At 57.3% G+C, this 23,851-nt stretch overlaps 1 protein-coding gene across 4 annotated transcripts in view; it reads left to right on the top strand.

Moving 5' to 3' along the window:
• Unc5a (unc-5 netrin receptor A) overlaps positions 1–23,851 on the top strand; it is a 52,822-nt gene that overhangs the window by 757 nt on the left and 28,214 nt on the right. The gene's annotated exons all lie outside the window — the stretch shown is intronic.

Genomic DNA, 23,851 nt, shown 5'->3' with positions numbered 1-23,851 from the left:
TGTGTGTGTGTGTGTGTGTGTGTGTGTGTGTGTGTGTGTGTGTGTGTCCGGGCCCGGGGATGGGGGTGGTGTTAAGGTAGGACTGCCCCAAACAGCCACTCACAATTCCCACCTTGGCACCTGGCCTTTGCCCACGTCTAGAACACAGTGTCCTCTTCCGTCCCCGCCACACAGGCTCGCACACGCACACACTCAAGCGTGGAGGCATGCAACAGTCCCAGCTTTGGCAGACAGTCACAGCGCCGGGGCCCCTGTGATGGTCTGTGGCTCCCGGCCTCACCGGTGGAGGCGGGAGGGGGAGTTGTTTGCTGTTGGCTGCTGGTTGGCGGGCTCTGAGAACCTCTCAGAAACTCACAGCCCTGCTGTCTCCCGGCCTGTGGTGCTGTCCACCCTGACCTGCACAGCCCAGCCTGTAGCGCACCTTCCTGCGTGTGGGGCCTGGAGAAAGGCTTTGTCTGCTCTCCCAGAGCCTGCACCCTGGCTCAGCTGTGGGGGTCCCAAATCTCCCCTCCCCCAGGATTTGGCAGCACTGAGCTTCTGTGTAAGGGGAAGGTGCCTTAGCAAGTCTCTATTCTCCATGCTTGGTGCCCCCAGAACCTGTGGGGGGAATGCTGCTCCCCGGGCAGCCAAGGCCACGGTCCATCCTAAGGGTGTGCATTCCTGAACTGCTAATCCAGAATGACGAGAGCGCCGTCAAGGACCTGGTGGTGGGGCTGATGGTGGGCTCTGTGGAGAGTCCCTGCACCCTGTACCCTTCACTCACTACTGCCCACCGCCCTTCCCACCCTGTGCCCCAGCCTCTGCCTTGTCCTGCCTGCCTACCTCCTCCCCTTTCGCCGCACCCTAAACCCTCACTTTAACTAGCCCTTCCTCCCAGGGCCTCCCCTTCTCATCCTGGGGACCCTCAGGTTGAGCTGTCTGTCCCTGGCTGTGTACTCGTGTCCTACCTCCGTGTTAGGGCTGTGAGTTGCATGGCTGGCCGTGGGCATGAGCTGGGGAGCGAGGGGAGGCGGCGAGGGATGCTGAATAGGTGCCCAGGAAATGTTTACTGAGTTGGCTGTGTGTGAGAGGGCTGTGTGGTCAGAGCTGCGTTTTCCCACGTGAGCACGTGCGAAGGCTGTGGAACGACGTGTGTCCTGGGTAGACGGAGGGGGGGGGCCACTGGTGTGGCCTCACGGGTGAAGCTGTCAGGCGTGTGGTCAGGTGAGTGTGCGCTGTTGCACGGGTGAGCATTACAGTCGGGTGGTAGACACTTACAGGTTAGGGCACCAAATCAGGAATGAAGCATGGCATCTTGAGAAGCCATGGGAGTGGACAACTGTGCTGCCCGTGGGCGGGGCCTGGCCTGGGGGTTCCCAGGGCTGGCAGTGTCCCCGGTACTAACTCTCAAGACGGTGGAAGGAGCTGCTGAAGGGTGTGAAGGTAGGAGTGGCCCTACCCTACCTCACTGTCCCCTCCAGGCTTAGGCCACAGTGTGGACAGATATCGGGCAGGCTTCCCCTGCCAGGACCCTGCACCCCTGCACTGGCGGCTCAGTTCCTTGGCAACAGCAGCTGGTGAGAAATGTGTCTGTGAGTGGCTGGGAGAAAAATGATTAGCCAGGCAGGCCAAGGGGCATGGCATGGGGGCGGGGGGCAGCATGGCTGAGCCCCTGCAGACTCCGCCCTCCAGCCAGCCGTCCATCCTTTGTCACCCAGTATCTCACATCTCCACTCACACGAGCCACCCCTCGGCCCAAACGCAGCTGGGCAGAACCCTGCCTGTGCCTGCTCACCCAGGCACCCACCTGTCTGACCAGGCTGTCCCTTTTATGTTCTGCCAGTTGCGCAGCAGCACATACGACTCTCACCGTTTGGGTCTGTCTCAGGCACCCCATCCTCCTATGGAGGAGGATCATGGGGGGCCAGGCTCTCCTGGGAACTGGGAGCTTTGAGGCGCCAGGCTCTACCACTGTCCTTGTTTCTCTTCCTATCACCAGGGCTGCTGGACTCTGCCCACCCTCACTCTAGGCTGACAGGCCCGGGGAGGAGGCCATCACTCCAGGGCAGAGGGCACCATGTTCTTGGTTCTTGCACTCGGGGTGGGCTGCTCTAGGTGCTGCAGGAGAGGGCGTGACCTTTCCCTGGCCCATTGTCTTCCCTCTTCCCCTGGTTGGGAAAGGCTTTCTTCCAGAAGGCCAGGATTCGTATTGATTCAGGTGTGAAAACTCCAGCCCAGAGATCAGCATCAGCTGCTTTCGGCCTGGGTCACATCCCTTTTCCTGCCTGGTGCTGCCATGATTAAGCTAGAGTTTGGGGTTCACAGCTCTTTGAGGTGAAGGCCCCCTTGCTGCTATCTAGGAACCTGTTCTGTGCCCACAAATGCCAGGTCCTCTCACACCAAGCCAACCTGCTCCCACTATCCTCTCTTCCCAGGGGCCCTGTCATGGCTGCCATCCCTCACCTGGAGGGGCCGGGAACCTTACTATCTCCCTTGGCTCTTCCTTCTCCATCACGCTTCACATTTAATCTGTCACCAAGTCGTCAAGCTCAGCCTTACGTGTGACATAGCCTTTTTTGCTTCCTCCGTGCCCAGCTCCTTTCTCTCTCACCTGCCTCACCCCCCTCCCCATTCTCAGACTAAGGCCCCTGGAAGCCAGATAGAAGGCTGGCTGTGGCTCTCCAGGGCCTGCAGGACTTTCCCGGGTTGTGCTGTCCTTGTCCTGATACTGATTTCCTCACAGTCATGTTTTCTTGTGCAAATATAGTTGATACCTGAGCCGCGTCGGGCCTCACAACTGCGCCCCTGAGCCCCAGTGTTCCTCAACACTCAGGTACAAGCCTAGCTTTCTGTACTCACTCCTACCAGTCCCTCCTTTCTCTGCGTGCTCCCCATGAGGGTCCTCTTCTCTCAGAGGAGTGCCAGTCTCCGCCTACCAGTTAGGGAGTGACCCAAGCTACACGTCATTGAACAAGCAGCTGTTACCAGCCTGCTTCACATCTGGGGTCTGGGGTCGCTTGTTCTGGCCTCATTGTAGCGAGCTGATGGGCAGGTAGCAGCACCCCGAGTGGACTGCAGCATCCTGCGGGTGCTCGGGCGTATTGCCTCCCGCCTCCCATTTTCCCTGGCGTTGCAGGCAGAGCTGGGACAGGGCTGGGTGTGAAGTTGCAGCAGGGCCCAGGCATAGGACAGAAGAGGCTTCGGGTGAACTCTGTACTCTGTATTCAGACTGCTCTATACGTGTCTCACAGACTTGGGCTCAAGAGTGTCATTTGGCGGGTTCCTTCAGACAGTTTTGGTTCATGCTGTCCTGGGATCATTTGCTGACTTCATCTCTGATGTACAGGATACAGCCAGGAGCCCTGGGTGGGTGTGAGTCTAGGCCTGCCTCTGCCATTTGCCATTGCTGTGTGATCACTCAGACTGTCTGGATTGAACTTGACGGCTTGCCCCAGGCAGAAGCTGATGTCCAGGGAAACTGCCTCAGGAGTCTGGACTCAGCACTCAGTAGCAGGCTCCCCCAGGAACTGCTCATACCTGCCAGTACCACCAGCAGCCCTGGCAGTGGTTGCCTGCATTGCCTGGGAGCCAGGTGGGTTCTGAGACAGAGCCAAAGATGGCTATAAGGCAAAGTTTGGATCTATGAAGAATGGCAGTCCCCAAACCAGGAAGCTGTGTCCTGTTGCAGCTGGTGGATAACTCCAGTGATTAACAGAGACCCCCAAGGTCAGGATGCTAGCTAGTGTCCAAGGCCTGCCCCCATTTCAGACACTGATGTCAAAGGCCACAGGAAGACTTGACCCCAGAGCCCATATCCCGGGAAGATAGAGTTGGTAGCTGGGCAACTGGCAAACTCAGGGGCCTGGGTTTGAGCCAGGACCAGGAGTCATGGGGTTGCTTGAGGGCACAAATTTACATAGCCAAGTACACAGCAACCCTCATGAGCACCTCCCGAGACCTGTGCCCTTGGCACCTGCCTTGCCTCCTAATCCTCGCCTGGATTCCGCTCTCCCCTGTGCCTCTTTGGTTTCCATCCACAAAGGTCTCATCTTACAGGAGGCTCGTGCCAGCACCTGGGAGGCACCTAGTGAGTGAAAGTGATTGCCTGTGCCGGGTGGGAAGGGGGGGCGGTCAGGCTGTCTAGAGAGGACGGAGCTGAGCCAGGGTAGGTCTGGCTTGGGTTTCTCTGCCGGTCACATGTAGAGAGCAGGGCATGCAGAAGCCATATTCAGGTGTGGTTGCTGACTGGCTCAGTCAAATCCTGTTTAAGATGGGGGGGGCACAGAAACTCAGGGGATTCTGGGGAGGCCTGAGTGGCAGCTGCTCCCCACAGAAGACTGTAGAGCATGTAGGATGTCTTAGGGCCCACTGATGGGGGAGGAACCCTGAAAACCCTGCCTCTAAATTGGATCATAGTGGGAGCACCAGAGTCGAGCCATGGCCTTGACTGGTGAGTCCCCAACGCCGGGTTCCTCCTCAGTCTGGATGTCACTGTTGTGTCTCTCTAGAAGATTCAGGGTCACCTTGAGCTTCAGGCAAGTGTGTGGCTGATTGGGGAATGAAGGGCTAGCTGGGGAGTCTGCCTGTACTGATGTACCTGAGGGACAGTTTTCCTTGGAAAGCCAACTCTTGGCGCGGTAGCCCACCTGACCCGAAAGCCAGGTTGGAACGTGAACTCTCTGTGTCCCTCCCTGGCAAGTCCACGCGGGATCGTGTGGGGGGAGTAGCCCCCGGGCAGACTCCACCCTCTCCTGGTTGGGGCGGAGCCCGACGAAGCGGAGGCATTGAAGGACCTTCCCAGGTCTGCGGTTTTTTCCCTGCTACCTCTCGCCGTCTCTCGTGACGGTGCCCGCTGTGTGACCCGACCCGCAGCCTCCGACCCGTGCACCCCTCCCCTCGACGCGACTGTCAAGGTGGCTGGGTGGGCGGGGTTCCTCCAGCCGCCAGTCTGCGGGACACGTGGGCGGCGGTGGCCCACAGTTGCCAGAGAGACCCCGAGCCCGGGATGCAATTAGCTGCTGCGTTAGGGGCGCGGGAGGCCTGCGTTGCGGTCCCCGCCCCGCTCGGCCTAATTAATGCGCGGCGAGCTGGGGCCGAGCCGGGAAGGGGCGGGATCCCTCCGCCCGCCAGCCCGCCCGCGGCCGCCCGCAGGATTAGCGGCTCTTTGTTCGGGGGTCTGTTAACAAGTTCCCGGCTGAGCGCTTGGCTGCCGCCGGGGAGCTCTGTCCAGCCCCGGCCCGGGCTACAGACCCGCCCCCTACCTGCCCTGCCCGGACCCCTTAGACGCGGGGCAGGAGGATGCCCCCCACTATCCGAGCGTCTCTTGTGCGAGGGGGCCATCATTCCCATTTTGCAGACGAGGCAGGGGCGGCTAGCTCCAAAACCCAGCATCCTAGGCAAGCTGGAACCCCAACCAGATCTTTGACGCCCTAATGCGTTTCTTTTTGAAGCAGGCTCTGTCCATTACGCACCTCTTGGCGGTCCTTTAACTTGCTCTGTGTATTGGGTTAGCCTCCAACTCACAGAGATCCTCCTGCCTCTGCCTCTCTACTGCCAGGATAAAAGGTGCGTGCAAACACCGCTGACTTCCTAACGCTCTTCCCCCTCTGCTGAGAGAGATCTCTAGGGCGGGAAGAGGAGGGCAGAGATAGACTGAAACCACCGGGGTTTTGGTTTGGTTTGGCTTTTTTGGTTTTGTTTTTAATTGACTTCCTAATGGTGGTGAGCGCTAGGCTTGCCTGAGATCTCATCAAAACCAGTCCACGAGGCAGATGAGTTCAGCCCCATCTGTGGGGGGGACAGCGGCAGCTGTGACCACATTACAGTCCCCCCCCCCCCCGTTCCCATCCCAGGCCTGGTGGAAGGAGGCAGGAGGCCCTGGCGCTGTGTGGTTCTTCCCACCTGTTTCGTTCACATCTTGCCGCCTGATCCCACCTGATGTCCTTGTCTCTCACACCTGGAAAAGGTGGCTATGATTACAGGGAGTTGGTTCTCAGCTATGCCCTGGAGCTTCGAGCCAAAGGGACCTACTCAAAATGACTTTATTATAACGAGGTAGAATCCTTCCTGGGCATTTCCTTGGGGGCTTCCCTCCCTGGCCACACCTCCAGCCGACTCAGCCATGTTTTATCCGTGTGTTCTCAGGAGCGCCTCCCCATCCTCCTTATTCCCAGGAGCCTGTCAGGCTAACAGTGCCTCAGCACTGAGCAGCGGGGGGGGCACGGGGCATCTGTGGCAAAAATTTAAAAAGCCAGCTCTCATTTAAGCACAAATAGGCAGTTTAATGGCAGATATAACTGATCTCAGGCATGGCTGGATTCAAAGAGAACAGCATGGCAAGAGTGCTCATCACCTCAGTTCTTGGGCATTGATGCCATTCCCCAGTACCCTCTGCCAGGGTGTTCCATTGTTGCCAGGGGCTCCCAAGACCACAGCATCCTCAAGGCCCAGGTCAGGGGTGGGGGAACGAGCATTCTTCCCTCAGACACCCCCAAATGCCCCAGTCTCCTTTCATGGTCCATCTCGGGTGGCCTGCCCACATGTGAGCCACTGCTCAGAGGCTGTGATGATGCCGGTTGCTTGGGCCTAAGCCACAGAACCACTATCCTCTTACCGGGATGGCTTGCTGCGCCCTGAAGCTTCTTATCCGGGACGCACGGGCTGAAGCAGCCATCCTCTTTGCCCATTTACTTCCTAACCCTGCTGACTCGGCCGAGGAGCAAAGCCGGAGGTGGATTAGTACTTCCTAGCACCAGGGCTTCTTGCCTCTCTTGATCCTCTTCTCGTAAGCCCCCACCTCCCCTGGGTGCCTTTGGCATCCCCTGTGGGCCACATGGGCACCTGGAGGTCCCTGGGTAGTGCCCACACAGCCCCCCCCCCGGGCACAGCCCTTGACCTCCTCACACTGGGTATCTTGTTCAGAGCCAAGCCTGCTTGCATAGCTTGCCTTTGAGCAACACTTTTCCAGAAACTTCCTTCCAGTTCTTTGGGGTCCAGTTCACAGACACCTAGTCTTCTGAAGACCCCTCCCTTCAGACGCAGACCAGCTTCTAAGAGTGGTCAGCACTCAGCAACAGGGTCCCAGACAAGTTTCCTGATGTGAATATTTCCGCCATGGCCCCTTTCAAGTGCCGGTGGTGCCAGTGAGCGTGCAGAAGTCCCGAGTTACCACAGTTGGCTCTCCTGGGCCTGGGTGCACACCAGGCTGACCTCAGCCCTGAGAAGTGTGAGAGGCGAGCAGAGGACATGTCCAGGCGTTGCTTGCAGAGCCTCTGGCTGCTGCTGGCCTGGAGCCACTCCTCTTAGGCCAAGGGTAGAGAGTCAGTCTGGAGTTCCTGGTTTGGGTCCGGCACCTCACCCTGCTTGAGTTAAGTTACATAAGCCCTCTGTGCCTGTTTCCTCACCTAGAAAACATGGGTGATGGAAGACGCCTACAGACAGAGTTGCCAGCACGGAGCGAGTGCTTCAGAGAACATGCAGCCTTGTGCTGGCCCACAGCACATGTGTGGTGGGTATGAGCTGGGCTGTGTCAGCAGCTGTACATGTCTGCTCTTTAGCTTCCATCTCCTGCAGTATGTGTGGGGCATGGAGTCTTGCTTGACAAAACAGTCAGAATGTGTCAAGACCTGGCATCTTGGGAAGGTGCTCATTCTGGGGTGACGAGCATTTATGAGGGGGCTTGGGAGGGAGCTGGTGAGGTGAGGGATGAGTCATGCAGAGTGACTTGGCCAGGTATGACTTGTGATAGCCGAGAAGCCAGGGCTGGTCCCCAGGATGGCTAGCAGAGAGGTGGCACATCTAAGAGCCAAGGGAGGCTGGGAAAGGACAGACCACTTGATGTCCTGGGGCTTCAGAGAGTGACAGAAGCCAGGATCTCAGCTTGTGGCAGCCAGAGAGAAGGAGGGAGGGAGGGACAGGCCATCCTGGAGATGGCATGTGTGAGAGAGGCCTGCTAGAGCAGACGGTTCCGTGGGGGGCCAGCCAGCAACAGAGCTGGCCATGTCTCTGCGCTGGGGAGTGACAGGCAGTGAGCAGTGTTTAAGGAAGATTAATCTGGTGGTGCGCAGAGGATGGATGGCAGCGGAGAGAGGCTGGAGGCAAGGAGACCAGCCGGGAGGCTGCCGCAGTCATCCAGGCAAGAAATGACAGAGCCTCCCTCCCCAGTGAGCAGGCAGCCAGGCTGGGGTAGGAGCGATGATGTGGGAGATGCTGGGGATGAGGATGCTGCATGTGGGCGGTGAGGGCCGAGGAAGGGGAGCAGGCAAAGGTGATCCAGAGCCCTGAGCCTGGGGAGGCCATGTAAGTAACAGAATAGATGGGGAGCAGGGTTGGGGAAGTAGCCTTAAGAGTTCTGGATCCATTGCGGTCACCCCACCCCACGCCAGCTTATGTGTGGACTTGCACCGTAAGCCACCGACACTAGCTCTTGAGCTGAGTGTTGTACCAGCGCTGTCCTTACCTAATGCCATGTCCTGGGAGGGAAGTCCTCCTAAGGACTGGGGAGGGAAAGCCAGGCTCGTTAACTGAGGCCAGGCTCGTTAAATGTGGCCCAGGGGACAGTGGCCTGCTCTCTGCAGAGCAGATGTCTGGATCAGCTGGTTCTCACAAGCAATGACAGAGGTGGCCTTGGCAGTGGGTATGTTTGCAGAAGACCCTACCAAGGCCCAGCAGGGAAACCAAGGATGCTCTGGTGGCCTCGGACTCTGTGGCACTGGTAACAGGAAGGAGTGTTGGAGCTAAGCTGGATTTACTCTTTTGTTGTCTTCGTTGTTGTTTTGCTTTGTTTTGTTTTTGTTTTTTGAGACAGGGTTTCTAGGTAGCTCTGGCTGTCCTGGAATTTGCCTTGTAGATCAGGCTGGACTTGAACTCAGAGATCCACCTGCCTCCACCTCCTGACAGCTGGGACCAAAGGCGTGCACCACCACCGCCCAGCTGGTTCAGCCTCCCTGGTCTTGAGAGGATTCTTCCCTTAGAGAACTGGGCTTATTGGTGTGACATCCCAACTTCCGGGGCTTGGAAGATCCCTTAGCATGCTTTCTCTGGACATTGTACCTCTGCACCCCTTTGACAGTGTGCTGTAGTGGGACTGTCAGCTAGGAGGACCCAGCTCCCTCTCAGGAAAACATTTGACCCAAACCACAGAAGAAACCCTGGACACAGTGATTGAGCCAGTGTGGCCACAGTCCGGGTCGATCAGGAGCTTCTCAGGTGGAGGTGGAGGAGTTAGCAGGCTGGACAGAGGGCCAGGACCATTGCCTCCTGTGTGGCAAAAGCCTACACTATGAGGAGACTGAGGCCAGAGCCTGGGAAGATCAGGAGAGGCAGAAGAGGAGACTGTCCTGGAAACTCCCAGGCCTCAGAGGTTGGTCCCTGAAGCTTTCTCAGTCCTGTGAGCTGATCCCACAACTTCTGAAGCCCAGTCAAGGAACTTCCTGCTTTATACTTACGTTGAGGGATGAAATGCTGGGTCTGCACCCCAAAATGGCCTGATACCGAATCCAGGAGGAAGGTAAAGTCCCCACCCAGAGGCGTCCAGGGGCCTGTGTAAGGGCATTCAGTCCCAAGCAGCAGCTATTACGTTCTGAGAAATAGAGACCCTGTATAAAAATCAGATCACAGGCTTTTCTTGATACATGGAAATGTCTGAGCTGGAGCCTGGGGAGATGGCTCAGCAGCTAAGAGTGCATGAAGCGCTTGCAGAAGAGCCGAGTTCAGTTCCCAGCGCATCTGGCAGCTCACAACCACCTGTAACTCCCTCTCTCTTCCTCTCTCTCACACACACTTTCATAAAAACAAATCTTTTTTAAAAGCTCTGAGCCACAGTAGGCCCACGTCACTTTTGCGGGAATCATCCCTAGGGCCCTTGTGCCTGTTTGCCGCCCTGTGTGCTTTCATTGTCCGTGTCTCAGGGTATCATGCACCCCTCTCGCACTCATTTCCTGGCTCTGTGCGCCCCTACAGACCTGTGTCCTTAATTTGCCCAGGCAGTCCCCTGCCCTGTCTAACCCCTGACCTGTGCACAGCACTCACTCGACATCAGTGCTCAGGTGACATGCTCGCATCTCCCTGCTCCTCCCTGCCCTTCCTGATCAAGAGCTGGTGCTCAGATACCCAGAGACTGGCGCTGAGATGCAGTCAGGGCATTCAGCACAGATATGAGACCGTCACGAGAAGCAGGTTGTGGGTCCAGAGCATGGACCCCGCTCTGAGGACGGTTCTGGGGAACCGCTGCTGCTAAGAGGAAGGTTAAGGGTGGGGAGATCCCGAGACAGTCTGGAGGAGATCAGAGAGCAACCGGTGGGAACTGGGAGGAGTTGGAGGCCGGGGGCAGTGGTGAGGGAGGGCTGCAGACAGCTGAGGCCTGGAGGCTGTGCTGCACAGGCCGGGGGCCGTTGCTCGGAAGCATGCCAGGGAGGAAAGCCGGCATTAGTGAGCCGGAAGGGTGTGTGGGCATAGAGGCCACTGGGAACTTTTAGAAAGGGAAAAAATATTAGAGATAGAACAAATGGAAGCTGTTCAGGGCTTCAGGGGAAAAGGCTGAGCAGGAGAGGGCAGGACAGGCGTGGCTGCTAAGGTTTACCACACACGCAGGCTCTTTCTGAGGTGGATTCCGAGCCAGGTCCCAGCCTCAGCTGTTTGGAAGAATGGACAGACTGAGGGGCAGGGCTGGGCACACCTTCACCACTAAGCAAGTGTGTGCTGAGCCTCTACTGTGTGTGTGCCAGGCTCTCCCTTAGGCAGCACAGCACAGTGAGCCAGGCGGCTGCCCGCCCCCCCCCCCCCCCCCCCCGGCAGAGCTCACATTAAGCTTGAAGACCCCAAGCAAGCAGAGGAATAAGGGGGAACATTTGTGTTTAGCAGAAGGAGGCAGAGGGGCCCTGTGAGCATGCGTGTTTTGGATGGGGGTACAGTCGGGGTCACAGATGAGACAGGTGACCAAGCCTTTGAGCTGAGGAGGGACGGACTCCAGGGAGGCACCTGTGGGGCACGGCAGCAGGTGTGCCCTGGTTTGAACGTGCAACCGTGCAGATGAAGAGCACGCTTAATGGCTGTGCCTGTGCGCACTGCTACCCGAAGCCACTGTTACTTCTGGAAAGGCACAGTGGAGAATCAGAGTGACTGAGCGCTCCTCTGGGCCACATCTGATCTTGTTAACCGATTTGAGAACATCAGAAGGCCTGTTTCTGCGGTCTGCTTTGTGTCACAGCTTGAGCCCAGGGCCAGACACGCCTCTGCTTGGGTTACGCAATGGAAAGAAGGGCCTGGGCCTGGACTATTATGGAGCTGATCATGAGGCCTCAGGCGGGGCTGATGGTAGAGGGCAGGAGGGGACACAAGCAGGAGGCCCCTTGAGCCCTTTGGAACTTCTGGATTGCCAAGCAATATTCTGGATGCCGCTGTCCCCCTGCCTCCTCGTATCAAATACCAACATACAAAATAGCTTACAGACATCTATTGAACGGTGTGTGTGTGTGTGTGTGTGTGTGTGTGTGTGTGTGTGTGTGTGTGAATTGAGGTGAAAAAAGTACTCACTTTAAAGTACACAGTCAGACGGCTCTCGGTACATACACAGTGAGTGGCTGTGGCCTCTATGAAATGCATTTTCATCATTTCCTGAAAGACCCCGTTTGCCACCTTGTTCCTCCATATTCCCAGCCCTGTATTCCCAGCCCTGACAAACCTGCTGTACGTCTCTCTGGCCCTGGCCCTGTGGGCTGTCATTGCCGCCTGTGGCCTCTGTGACATAAGATGGAGGCCACCCCACAGCAGGGTCTTCATCCCCGCAGGCAGCCATAGTCCCTGGGTGTGAGTCCAGCTTTCACAGCAAGGGTCTTTACTCATTGAGACATCTCGATGGCCCTGCTGCGTTTAAAGAAACGAGTTTTTGTTTTCTGACAGCACAGACTGGCAAGTGGTTTATACCAAATATGATGTGCGAGAGGGAAGGAACCAAACCCCAAAACGTTAACTTCTGGGTAACTCACAGCACCTCTGCATTCCTGCCTTCATAAAGTTCACTTGGGAATTCCTGCAAAAAGGAGAACAGAAAAGGTGGGCAGGCCGGGCCAAGGAGAAAGAAGGCCAGAGGGCACTCCCTGCCCAGACAGGAGGACTCTGCAGAGATGGCTGTCATTGGAGTATTTTCCCCAGAGAATGCTGAAGAACACAGCTGCTGGAGGTGGGGGGCCGCAGAGGTCGGCAGTTGATTGCAAGAGAAAGAAACAGACTGACCAAGGAGACTGGAAAAGTGGGGGAAAGGGAGAGAGGCCCCTGACGAGGTTGTCTTCCCTTTCTTTTTTCCTTCCTTCCTTCCTTCCTTCCTTCCTTCCTTCCTTCCTTCCTTCCTTCCTTCCTTCCTTCCTTCCTTTCTTCCTTCCTCCTTTCTTTCCTCCCTCCCTCCTTCTTCCCTTCCTTGCTTCCTTTCCTTCTCTCTGCTTTTCATTACTCTGCCCTGAGGTCATGGCTTCATCTTCTATACAGTAGAGTTGAAAGGAACCGGCCCAAGGTCTAGAGTAAACAGCCAGCCTCCTGCTCTCTGGCCCCAGAGGCTGAAGTGCTGTTTAAATCTGCGATGGCTTGCTTCCACCTATGGCTATCGCAAGCCATGCTGCTCTGGACATTTTTGTGCTGGTATTTGCTTAAACGCCTCCTCTGCACTCCCTTGGGCGCACCCCCCCCCCCCCCCGAGCGGCGCTGCTGGGTCAGGCAGCCCTTGCACTGAATAGGCTCGGGAACCGCAACCTGCTTCCCTGGCCCCTGCACCACCTTATCTTCCCACTGGCAGCACGGGCTTCCTGTTTCTCGACATCCCGATGCGTATCTCTGAAACACTGAATTCCTGTAAAATTGTTTTTCTCACCTCACAGTGTACTCCTTTGTTGGTCCCTGAGTGTGTGGGTGGCCGACCTGCAAGACCAGCCAGCCCTGCCTGGTGCGGGCATCATGGTCCAGCTTTGGCATGGGAGGGCAGCCGAGACTGTGGCCCTGTAGCTGGCAGTGAGGTTACAGTGAGCTGTCTGACCTCTGGGCCACCCTCTGCCACCCCCTCCCTTAGCCAAGAGCTGCCCTGTCCACCCCTCCACTCATCCCCCTGTGTGTGTGTGTGTGCGCGCGTGCTCGTGTGTGTGTGTGTGTGTGTGTGTGTGTGTGTGTGTGTGTGCTCGTGCATTCACATATGTATGTATGTATGTGTCTCATCCCCAGGATAAATGCAGCTACCAACAATGCGGCGGGCTGGTGCTAATTTGTCAGACACAGTACAGGGCTGTGATCACGAATACATTAACATTTTCACGTGAAATCGTTTCATTTCTTTTTTGGTGATTAAGAAATATTTGTCTTGAGCGTCAGAGTGGTGTGCTGCTGGGTAGTGGGAGGCAAGGTGAGGGAGTCCCCAAGTATGACATCACTCTTGTTGCCTGTGTGAGTAGTTGCCATTCCGGCCTCACCCCCCAGGCTTCCTGGGGTGAGGCTGAGTGTGGCAGAGGCAGGCAGGTGGGTACAGGGCGATGGAGGGGACATGGTGGAGCCTGAGGATCTCAGGTCCGGTGCTGGGGCCTCGGGTTCCACCTTCTCCATCTCTGTGTGCATCTGGCCTCACGTCCTGGACTCCCCGAGCTCCCAGCAGCCCCCACTTCCTACTGTCACCAGCAAGGGGTGGGCCTGCTTTGTTGAGGTGCTCACTTGTTTATCTTATAACTCCCTCCACTAAAGCTTAAGTTCCTTGAGGACAGGGACTGTGGATTTTTTTTTTTTTACCTTTATTTTCTGCGCAATAGGATTTTGCTGCGTGTATGTCTATGTGAGAATGTCAGATCTTAGAGTTACAGACAGTTGTGAGCTGCCCACGTGGGTGCTGGGGTTTGAACCTGGGTCCTCCAAAAATCAGTGCTGTTAAGCACTGGGCCACCTCTCCTGCTCTAGGACTGTGTGGGGGTATGGAGGGATGGCAGGTGGGAGTGACAGATGATGGCGTGTCTGTGGGAAGCAGGTGTGTTAGCAGCCTGGTTCTCTTCCCTGTCACCGCCAAGGTGCTCCGTGTCTCCCTTTCTGGGTGCACCACGAGCCACTGTGAAGGGTCCCAGTGCTTTGGGCAGACTTTCTGTGTGGTTGACAGCCTTCTTGGTTGGGAATCTTCCTCTCTTTTCCTGGGGCTTCCAAGGTGTGTGGCTTTCTCCAGGGAGGCCCACGGTGCTGCTAAAGGTTAGGCACGAAGGACACGCCTGCAGGGCCCTGTGTGTGTGTGTGTGTGTGTGTGTGTGTGTGTGTGTGTGCGCACACAGGCGTTCACATATATGTGTGTTTATACATGCCTGTGTAAGCCAGAACCAGGCCTCTCTGTGACAGCCTCCAGCAGGCTCTCCACACCCTTCTTTACCTCCCAAACATCCTTGTCCCTGCCCCCACTCTGCCGAGTGTCCCGAGGTCAGACCCTCCCCCAGCCCCCCTCCCCGCGCCCTGTGGAAGGAAAATAACTGGAAGCTTTTATCATTCGGCAGAAGCAACATCAGAAAACAATTATTGTTTTAATTACCTGCTGTCGCCGTACAGACAGGGAGGTTGTAAGTGCGATGGGATCTTTCATGTTAATGGACGCCAGCCTGGGCCGGGGCACAATTTATGTGGCTGCAGCTGGCAACTTCAGTCAACTGGTGTGCAATCTCTAAACCCCCACACCCGCCCCTGCGCCCAGCACCCCTTTGCCCATCACCTGTCTGTCTCGCATGGTGGGGATACCTGCCTTCTCCTCCCAGGAAAGACTGCAGCCAGCAAGCAAATGCCCTTTAAGCGATGCCCATTGGTTGGCACCTCTTGCCACTGCTTGAAAGAAGTGCTGGCGGGGTCCAGGCTGGCGGGGCACGGGCTGGAGGGGCACAGGCTGGTGGGGCACGGGCTGGAGGGGTTCGGCTGTGGCCCCTCTGCAGGCCCGCTCCCCACCATCCTGCTGTCATGCACACCTGTCTGCCATTCCTGGCTGGTGTCCTGGTCCCATACTGGGTTCCTTCTGTACTGCCCAGAACTGGTTTGTCCTGGAAGTCCTATCAGCCCACCCCTGTGTCTGCCTCCCCGTCCCCCCCCCTGCCCCTCCAAGATCTTGGCCACTGACTGCTGGGAAGGCTGAGGTCTTCAAATGCCTCCACAACCCAGTCCCTCACCTGAACACACCGTCTTCCCCAGAGGCCGCGGCGGCTGCGTTCTGACCCAGAACAGTCACTTCCGCCCTGAGCGCATTCACACGTATATCACCGGAGTCTCACAGTGGAGCTTTGAAGAGGGCTGTGAGCCCTGTTTCACACATGTGAAGACGGAGGCACAGAGAGTCCGGCGTCAGGTCTGCATTGAAGAGCTGATGTAAGGGCTGCACGGGACAGTGTCAGGAGGGGAATCCATGCCTGGTCAGTTTGATTTCATTTTTAGTTTTGGGGATGATGTCCTGCTGTGTTGCTAGGTTGGCCTTGAACTGGGGTTCAGGTGATCCTCCTGCCTCAGCCTCCTGAGAGGCTGTGTGGGCATACCTGTCTTCATCTTGGCTCTGATCACAACTTCTATTATACTGTTTAACCTGAGTTCACCACTTAACTGCTTAGTTATACCTCACTTTTCCTCACCTGTAGAATGGGTGCACTGGCCATTCATTATCATGTTATCAGGGCACTGGTGTGTTTTTGGGCTGTGAGGGTCACGGGTTCCGTGTTGTACAAGTTTGTTAGCTCCTATTCTGGAGTTTCATCCTTTCCAGAGATGATCGGAGCTGGTGAAAACTTGAAACATTGTGGTCAAACTTGTTCTTTAGAAAGATCACAGTGACTGGCCAAGACAGACCAGCCAGAATGGACGGCAGGGCTGGGTCGCTGGAGAAGGGGCAGCAGGAGGCCTGGGGAAGGCTGAGCGCTCAGCACACACCGGCTAAGTCCCTGGCAGGTACAGTGCTGAGTCTTGCTCTCAGCTAAGGCCAGGGCACAGCTGCACACCTGGAACAGAAAGTGGACGGTGGAGGGAAGGTGCAGGCTGGGGTCTGGGGCCAGGTGGGCCTTCTCTGGGCGCGCTCAGAGCCGCTCCCTCTCCCAGCCGAGCTGGTACGGGCTGCGGGCATGCCCGATGGCTTCACTCACTAGTTACGCGCTTGCCCGCCCATCCCCTCACATCCAGCTCCTGTCTTCAGCAAGGGATTGTTGCGTGCTGCTGGCTCCAGGCTCTGGGGCACAGCTGGGTCCTCTGGGATGACCGGCGATTCCGCATGCAGGCCCTCATGGAGCTGATACTCAACTGCAGGAAACAGACTACACCCCCGAGGATGGAGGAAGAAGTGAAACGATTGCAGGCTGTCAGGCGCGCAGAGGAGAACAAAGGAGCTGACACAGGGCCCCCTACCTGCTCCTCCTCCTGCCCTGTCCTGTCCGTGTCTGAGAAGTGGCTCCCCGCTCCCAGGCCCCATTGCGATGATGGGTGGCATTAGCAGCCCGGCTGGCCTGATCCATCTCCCTGTCTTCCCTGGATTACTGCCCCGTTTTGGCCATCACTTCAGTCTCTAATGTATTCCCCAGGGCCGAGGAGGGACCATTTATTTAAAGATCTTTCTATTGAGTCTTCTCCTCTGTGGACCCTAAGGGGAAGAAAAAAATTGCAGGAGAGGAAGGAAAGAGGGAACCAGAGCAATCTAATGTCAGCACTGCAAGCAACAGCACAGAGTTTGCTAGGGACAGACTTGCTGGGCCAGGTAAAGGCCCTCTCCTCTCTTGTCCTGTCCCCAGCTAGCCTCTCCTTTTCCTCCCCCTCCCTCCCTCTCCCTGTGTCCCTCTGAGCCCATCCCACCCAGCCTCTTCGAGAGAAACTGTCCGAGCACTGGCAATGGAGTCCCCAGCACAGTTGAGTTCCCCAGTGTCTCCTCGCTGCCAGGTGTCTGAGGAGCTGTGCGTTTGTAGTCAGGGTTCTTGGGGAGCAGCCTCAGTGCTCCGGGCCAGAGCTGCTGTCAATCTGGGCCTGTCTTGGTCAGAAGACACACCTGACAGTGCAGCAGCCATAAGGCAGGTCAAAGGTGCAAGGGGAAGGTCGTGTGGGGGCCGTCTCTGGCACTTGCACGGCACGGCTGGCAGTCACCATCTCCTTCGGACTTCGAGTGGCCACCGTATCTCAGGGACGTGCTCTGTGAGCAAGCCCGTCGCTCTAGGGCACCACTGCCAAGGGAGGCAGGATTTGGCTGGCTGGCTTGGGAGGGCAGGTGCTTGCACACCGCTTGGGCCTGAAGATGGGGCCTCACTGCCTTGCACACCTACAAGTGGCCACTGGTGGTGGGCACTGGGGATGGGTGCACCCATGGGTGGAGGTGACCTTGCTGCTGGCTCAGGAAGCCTGCCCTTCACAGCCAGCCCTCCCGGGGCCCAGGACCTCCTGCCAGTCCAGGCTGTCCCTGTCCGCAGTGGCCCCCGGCCAATAAAGTATTAAGTCCAATGTGAATGCTCTGGGGGGGGGGGGCGTTCAGAGCAGCCCTTGTCTGGGCTCTCCAGCCACCCATGTCCAAACTCCAGGAGAGTCCCTGGTCCTTTCCCAGGAGCAGCAGCTGCTCCACAGCCTGTCATGCGTTTCTCTCCTGTGCTGGCATTCCCTGCCTGACTCCGTCCCCTTCCCTCCTGTCAAGCGCAGGCGGTAAGTGAGCTCCTCCCAGCTGTGTCACTGAGTGGGGAGGCCTCACAGAGGTGCTGGCGACCACGTGCGCACCTGTGCAGGGGCGCAGCCGCAGCCTGTGTAAACGTGCCTTAGAAATGGATTCATCTGGAGTCTGAAGCCACTGTCTGCTCATCAGTAGAGAGCTGACAAACGAAAGGAAAGAGACAAGAGATGTGGACGGCTGAGCAGCCTTCTTAGTGCAGAAGTGGGAGATGTGCTTTTGGGCAAAGAATCAAAGCTCCTCTCTCTAACGTTTAAATAAAAGATCTGGAAGGGTTTACGTGTGATAAAACTATGGAGTTTGCAGTGAAATCTCAACTCTTTTGGGTGGTGATGAAATGCCAGGCTGGTGAAGGATGGCACTAGGGGAGCTGTGACCTTGAAGGCGGCAGAAGATGGCCCTGAGTTTGGATTGAGTCAGGTCATGGAGGCTGTCTGGGTGGAAGGGATTTGGGGACACAGAAGGACAGCAGTGAGCTGGACAGTGGGGAGGGAACTGGAGAAGGTACACCCCATCGAAGGGCCGAGGTTGAAAGCCCCCACAGCGTGGCCTGTGCTTTCTCAGAAGCACAGTCAGAGCTGGGGCGGGGGTCAGTCGCAGAGTGATTCCTGGGCTGTGGTGACTCAGTGTGCACATCTGTGATGGAGGCGCTGATTCCAGGACCGAGAGCAGCTGAAGCTTTGGGATGGCCCTGTGCAGGCTGTGGGGAAGCTGCTGAGAACCGGGAGCACCACACTACAAGGCCACCAGTGCCACACTCAGGAAGGAGAGTGTGTGAGGAGACACGAAGAAGTCTACAAAAGCAGCAGAAGGCCCACCCTCTCCTTGGCTGAATCGCTGCCTCGCAGACAGCCCCCTCCCCACCCCGGCCCCCAGCCAAGCTCAGGAGAAGGCAGGTTTAAAACCAATAACAGGAAATCCTGCTGTCCTCGGCAGGGAACAAACTTTGAAAATCATTTCCCCTGGAGGTGATACAGGCTGGAAATATAAATTGCTTCCAGAAGGGTTTAGATAAGCTCGTGGATTGCGGAGCCAGGATGGTTCCTGAGCAAAATTTGGATGTGAGGAGACCTGGCCCTGTGGAGATGATGTCAGAGAGGAAGTTCCCACCAGAGCTTCATGGCTGCCCAGGCAGCCATGACCACCTGTTAGCCCCGTCTGCGTGCACACCTGCCATGTGGCATGCACAGCTTCTCTCCATCTGACAGGACCAGGACTGCCTCCCCTCTCACAGCCCGCTTCTGCCCTGAGGCACTTCTCCGCCCCGTCCCCTTCCCTGTGCACCCATGTGCACCTGCCTCCCCTCCACCGACACGGATGTTCCCAGCCACACATCCATGTCCGTGCTCTCGACGGCGCCGCCTCTGCCTCCCGCTCACCGTCCCATGGTGGCCCCTCTGCGCACCGGAGCCGGTGAGGGTGGGGACCTGCCAAGCTCCTGGGGCTCTTCGGAGACTGCTGTTCGTGAGCAGCCTGTCTCTGCCTGGCTTCTCCGGGTTCCCGGCACAGGCTGCGGGATGGGGCTGACACTGAGGCCTTTGGGGACCTACAATCCTGGAAAGCTTGGCCACCAGGATGGAGACATGGCCATGAAGAGGAACAGGCTGCCTGGGTCTCTGCCAGGTTCTGTCTCAAGCAGAAGGTCTCTGGGAGTGGGACAACAGGGACAGAAAGGCTATGGGAGCCTGTTTTTCCGCCCAGCTTCCTGACGTGTTTCTAGCTCTATCCCAGCAAAGCCTGTTGAGTGTGGAGTTAGCTGTGACTGGAGCTAGTACCATGGCCAGCAGCCCAGCCCCGGAGAGCGCTTCAGTCCGTGGACAGCTCCCCACTCCGTCACGCTTAGAGCCGATTTAATTAGAGCGGTGCTCTGCCAGCCTTGACCTCCGCTAGCTCCTGTTCGGTCCCCCCCACTCCTAAACGCTGTCTGGATCCACTCACCTGTTTCCAAAGGTGCGCGGAGCCCCTGCCGTGCGCCAGCGCCGTTCCGTGAGAAAGTTGCTGAAGAGCTCCCTGTGTGGGTGGAGACTGTCATCTCGCAGGCGTCCACGGAAATCCTCAGATCCTTCCCCGAAGTGGCGGCTGCAGCTGGGTGCGGCCCGGCCTTCCCAGTGGCTCGAGGCTGAGGCTTGGTGCTAGAACAGCAGTGAAGGGGTGGTGTGGCCTTGGAGAGGTGGCTCTCTCGGGTGCTCTCGGGCTGGTGGAGGCTGTGCTCTGGGGTGAGATTAAAGCTGTATTCAGGAGCTCTCACACAAGGTCCTCCCCAGCGCTCCGCTTCCTGACTGTCCCCAGGCACACTTCCACAACAGAAGCCAACGTCCACAAGGTCCTCACCAGAGGCTAAAGCAGGGGGCTTTTCGACTTTCACAGTTGTGGGCTGAGGAGTGGTGAGATAACCGCTCTCTGACAGAATGCATCGCTAGCAAGCGCAAGGCCCTGAGTTCAAACTCAGTGGTGCAAAAGCCAAACTGCGAATGAAGTAAACGTCTTTTCCTTATTAGGGTAGCCTGCCTCAGGTGTCCTGTTACAGTAATCACAGGAGTGGACTAATGCCGGCACCATGCTTTCTTAACAAACCCGATTCTACAGCTTGACTGAGGCAGGAGGCTAGCGAGGTAGGAAGCCGAAGCTGGTGAGGTTTGTTCTGATGGTCTTGTGAGGTGCCAGGAAGCCACTGTCCTGCTGAGAAAGCCTTCTGCGGCTCCCCGGCGCCTAAAGAAGTAAACTGCCGGTCCTTTATTCAAGTTCCCTTCTGATCTGTCTTGCCAGGTTCATCTTGCCTCTCAGCTCGGGTTTCCTGCTTCCCAGCCAAACTAGATTCTCAGTTAAGAGTCTTTTGGTTGCAGTATGACAGGAAACTCAACCCAAATAGGCTTAAACTGTGCGTGGGTGTTATTGATCTTGTAACTGAAAATCCCACAGGTATGGCTGACCGGGAGGGCCGATCTATAGGCTCAGTCTCTGAGCTGTTCTCTCAGCCCCAGTCTCTCTGCGCCGTCTGGCGACAGGGTTGCTGCCACAGCTCCAGCCCTCAGTCCTTCACCCCACTCCTAGGATTTCCTTGACTGACACCCATGCCTGTTCAAGTCAATTGCCATCCTCAAGACAAGGGACACGGTTGACTGGAGCCAGTCAACCGTGGAACTCATAGGGTGTAGTTCCAGGCAGTCACTCAGGTAATTATGAAGCAGTGCTGGACTCCTCACAGAAAACAGAGCTGCTCTTTGTGGGAAAGCGAGAGATGGAGGCCAGGCTGCAGCTAAAGGCACCCAATAATGGAGCTGCCGCCCTTCTCTGTTCCCTGCCTGACTCGCTGTGTTGGGCTGTCTCACCTGCTGATACCCCATGCTTTCCACAAGAGGCCCTTTTTGCTATCACCTCTCTGACATCATATTCGCTCTGACGTCACATCCGCTCACGAGGCACAACAACCTTCTCAGCTCCCACAGTGCTTTGCATGAATGCTCCTCTGCTGTGGTTCCATCCTTCCTGCATCCTCCAAATCACTATGCACGTCTCTAGGGAGATGGAGGAAAAGCTGGGTTTCTCAGCCATAGGGGCATCAGGGGACAGTGAACAGAGCCAAGAAACCCTGAACTTGTGGCAGCGAAGCCTGCAGGCAATGAGAGAGTGGACATGCATCCCAGGGCTGGAGCAATGAGTGGCCATGGTTGCGCTGGCTCAGTGGGGTGGGGAGGCAGCACTGCCTCCCAAGAAGGCCACCAGTCGGGGAAAGTAGGGCCGTGCTGTGCCCGGATCACTGGGCCTGGACATGCTGGGTAAAGAGTTCTCATCCCTCCGGCTGCCTGGTGGGGTCAGGCTGAATGACAAGAAGGCAGAAGGTGTGCATGGAGGAGGTGACGCATGGAGGAGGTAGAGGCATTTAGAGCAGGCTCAGGGGGACCCCAGAGAAAGGAGCTGGTGGGTAAGGCTGAGCAGGCAGCGCTCTGGGCTTTCTCTCCTGCTGTGGTTTCCCTGCTCCTCCTTCCACACAACTGCGCATTAACCTTTGAACCTTTGGTGTTGTGGTGGGGAGGAGCCTTGTAAAGAGCCTGTGGGTCTCAGGAAAAGGAGGAGCAGAATGTCAGAGGTGGGGCAGGGCTCAGAAGCCTCGGAGGGAGGTTGTGGGAGCGTGGGGACAGGGTGTGAGAGCCTGAGCCCTTGTTCATTCCCACCGCCAGCCTTACAGAGCCCCTAATGCACCCACTAGCATTTCCCCCTCTGAACTCCTGGGCTCCCAAAGGGTTGACCGGCCTCCTCATCTCCTCTCCCGAGGACCCATCGGGAGGGGAGGGGTTGCTTGCTGGCTCTGTGCTTGGCTGGAGTGGCAGTGGGCACTTGTCCCAGGCACCCTAGGAGCATTTCCTAAAGGCAGCCAATGCTAGGGCAAAGGCGATTTCCCCACCTGGCCTCCCCGCTGGTCTGTTCCCTGAAATTCAATCAGAGGACTGGCTGGGTCTAGGCCGGCTTTGAAGAACCCACTTCTGTGTGGGACTAGTGGCACCAAGGGAAGACGTGTCCCCATGGCCCACGCCGACCATTGCTCGAGGGCGCCAGGGAGGGCTACTGCCCTGCAGGCCTGCAGAGCAGGAGGGGCTGAGCTACGCCCCTCGCTCTCCGGCATGTGGTTTTTGTTTGCTCACTAGCTAAGACACTCCATCCCTTCCTTTCACCAGCAATGGGCCGTGGCTTGGCTGAGTAGAGGTGTCAGGACTTGATCATGCTTCATCAGGCAGTGGGAACACCAGGCGAGGTTGTGATTCCTTAGCTAAACTTGTGAGGTCCGTGCTCCCCGCTCCTGGTAATGGAAGCTAACATAGCGAGAACTCCATGTCGCTCTAACTTACATCTTCCGCCACACAGGTTCTTAGTGACAAAGGCAGCTGTGGGTGCCCACAGCAGACCGGACATGGCCGAGCCTGGACTGTCCATCTAGCCCTGGGGCAACTGGGACCGGGTGTCAGGTGGCAGCTCCACTGGGCACCAGGGCGCCTCAGTCTGGGCTGAACCCGTAGGAGCTGAGGAAGGCAGCGCAGCAGAGGGCTTAGTGTGCAGGCTGAAGCCAACTGCCCAGGTCCGATGCCTCTAGCCGTGCCACCCGGCACAAGTTTGTCATCTGCAAAACAGGGAGAGCAAGAGTGGCAGAGCTGTTGAGATGCCGTGGTGGACAGAGACAAAGTGCTGGCCAGGGACCGAGCCACCGGCTCAGCATGCCTGCTGTGGTCGGCAGAGGCTGCTTGTGAAAGGACCCAAGAGAATGGGCAGATTCGCTGCAGTCCACTCCTGAGTGTACGCTCAGAGCCCAGCCCAGCTGATCGGCAGAAGCAGGGCACAAGGCAGGTGTTGCGGTGCCTGCCGGGGGTGGGCAGGGTTCTCAGCCATTGCCCTCCCCGCCCCGAGACTGGCTCCCCTCCTGCTGGGGCTGCGAGGCGCGCAGTGACACATTATCGAGAAAGATGCCACAAGAAATAAAGTTTGTTATGAATTATTCTGTTTGGGGCTAATTATAGGCACAGAGGACAGGAGTGTTTACAGAGACAGGAGGTGGGGAAGGGGGGAGGCCCCCTGCAGCTGGAGACAGTCAAGCAGGAGGCTGCCTGGTGGGGCGGGGTGGATGGGCACCTTTAAAATAGACCCAACTAAACTCAGTGCCACGGTGACTGACGTGTCAGGAGAGACCTGGGGCCCTCGGTGCTGGCGGACCTTCAGGGCAGATCCTGGAATCCCGAGGGATGCCAGGGTGTGGGACAAGCATGGGGCATCCCCTTTGGTGTAATGACTCCCGTGAATTTTCAGTTCTGCCCCTGTGCAATGTGGCCCTGCTCTCCGAGCCCTCCTCAGGCCCGGCCTGAGACCGTGGTGGATAGATGCTTTATTTCCGCTCAGAGACACTGGAGTTGTGTCCAGGCTGAGCTAGGAGGACCCCGAAGAGGCCCTGACCTGATGCCCTTTGCTTTCCAGCAGGGTTGTGGGAGGGCCAGTGAGATTTTGGCAGAATGCTGTCAGGGGAGTGTGGGCCTGCAGGAGGCCCCTTCCATCTCTTCAGCAGGCGGCAGATGCCTGCATGGAGTTGCCTGGGCCTTCCCCATAGGGTAGAGGCTGGAACCTGAGGCCTGTGGACACACCTGCTGCTATCCAAAGCCAAGTAGCACAGCACCGTTCCTCGGTGACCTGCCCTGTCCACAAGGCTTCCTGGCATCAGACATCAGG

This window comes from Psammomys obesus, unplaced genomic scaffold (genome assembly GCF_907164565.1).
Source record: "Psammomys obesus unplaced genomic scaffold, mPsaObe1.curated_primary_1811, whole genome shotgun sequence".
NCBI lineage: Eukaryota > Metazoa > Chordata > Mammalia > Rodentia > Muridae > Psammomys > Psammomys obesus.
The sequence above is the reverse complement of the archived record's forward strand: the minus strand, read 5'-3'. Positions and strand labels throughout refer to the sequence as shown.